Here is a 2,183-nt window from a genome sequence, read left to right as displayed (position 1 = left end):
CAAGCTGAAATATATTTTCAAAGCTACATGCAGAAAAAAATTATATTGAATTTGCAACCTGATGGAGGTTAGTATAGATGGACTAATAGAACAAGTCCCAAACACTGCTGGAAGCCTAAATATTTTTTCAGAGCTAGATGCAGAAAAAAATTATATTGAATTTACAACCTGATGGAGGTCAGTATAGATGGACTAATAGAACAAGTCCCACACACTGCTACAAGCTGAAATATATTTTCAAAGCTACATGCAGAAAAAAACTATATTGAATTTGCAACCTGATGGAAGTTAGTATAGATGGACTAATAGAAAAAGTCCCACACACTGCTAGAAACCTAAATATTTTTTCAGAGCTAGATGCAGAAAAAAATTATATTGCATTTGCAACCTGATGGAGGTTAGTATAGATGGACTAATAGAACAAGTCCCACACACTGCTACAAGCTGAAATATTTTTTCAGAGCTAGATGCAGAAAAAAATTATATTGAATTTGCAACCTGATGGAGGTTAGTATAGATGGACTAATAGAACATGTCCCACACACTGCTATTAGCCTAAATATTTTTTCAGAGCTAGATGCAGAAAAAAATTATATTGAATTTGCAACCTGATGGAGGTTAGTATAGATGGACTAATAGAACAAGTCCCACACACTATTACAAGCTGAAATATTTTTTCAGAGCTAGATGCAGAAAAAAATTATACTGAATTTGCAACCTGATGGAGGATAGTATAGATGGACTAATAGAACAAGTCCCACACACTGCTAGAAGCCAAAATATTTTTTCAGAGCTAGATGCAGAAAAAAATTATATTGAATTTGCAACCTGATGGAGATCAGTATAGATGGACTAATAGAACAAGTCCCACACACTGCTACAAGCTGAAATATTTTTTCAGAGCTACATGCAGAAAAAAATTATATTGAATTTGCAACCTGATGGAAGTTAGTATAGATGGACTAATAGAACAAGTCCCACACACTGCTAGAAGCCAAAATATTTTTTCAGAGCTAGATGCAGAAAAAAATTATATTGAATTTGCAACCTGATGGAGGTCAGTATAGATGGACTAATAAAACAAGTCCCACACACTGCTACAGGCTGAAATATTTTTTCACAGCTACATGCAGAAAAAAATTATATTGAATTTGCAACCTGATGGAGGTTAGTATACATGGACTAATAAAATAAGTCCCACACACTGCTAGAAGCCGAAATATTTTTTCAGAGCTAGATGCAGAAAAAAATTATATTGAATTTTCAACCTCATGGAGGTCAGTATAGATGGACTAATAGAACAAGTCCCACACACTGCTACAAGCTGAAATATTTTTTCAGAGCTAGATGCAGAAAAAAATTATATTGAATTTGCAACCTGATGGAGGTTAGTATAGATGGACTAATAGAACAAGTCCCACACACTGCTAGAAGCCTAAATATTTTTTCAGAGCTAGATGCAGAAAAAAATTATATTGAATTTGCAACCTGATAGAGGTCAGTATAGATGGACTAATAGAACAAGTCCCACAAACTGCTAGAAGCTGAAATATTTTTTCAGAGCTAGATGCAGAAAAAATTATATTGAATTTGCAACCTGATGGAGGTCAGTATAGATGGACTAATAGAACAAGTCCCACACACTGCTACAAGCTGAAATATATTTTCAAAGCTACATGCAGAAAAAAATTATATTGAATTTGCAACCTGATGGATGTTAGTATAGATGGACTAAAAGAACAAGTCCCAAACACTGCTGGAAGCCTAAATATTTTTTCAGAGCTAGATGCAGAAAAAAATTATATTGAATTTACAACCTGATGGAGGTCAGTATAGATGGACTAATAGAACAAGTCCCACACACTGCTACAAGCTGAAATATATTTTCAAAGCTACATGCAGAAAAAAATTATATTGAATTTGCAACCTGATGGAGGTTAGTATAGATGGACTAATAGAAAAAGTCCCACACACTGCTAGAAGCCTAAATATTTTTTCAGAGCTAGATGCAGAAAAAAATTATATTGCATTTGCAACCTGATGGAGGTTAGTATAGATGGACTAATAGAACAAGTCCCACACACTGCTACAAGCTGAAATATTTTTTCAGAGCTAGATGCAGAAAAAAATTATATTGAATTTGCAACCTGATGGAGGTTAGTATAGATGGACTAATAGAACAA

Source organism: Phyllobates terribilis, unplaced genomic scaffold (assembly GCF_046119375.1).
Source record: "Phyllobates terribilis strain yellow unplaced genomic scaffold, ASM4611937v1 Scaffold_4__5_contigs__length_816908805, whole genome shotgun sequence".
Lineage (NCBI taxonomy): Eukaryota > Metazoa > Chordata > Amphibia > Anura > Dendrobatidae > Phyllobates > Phyllobates terribilis.
The sequence above is the reverse complement of the archived record's forward strand: the minus strand, read 5'-3'. Positions refer to the sequence as shown.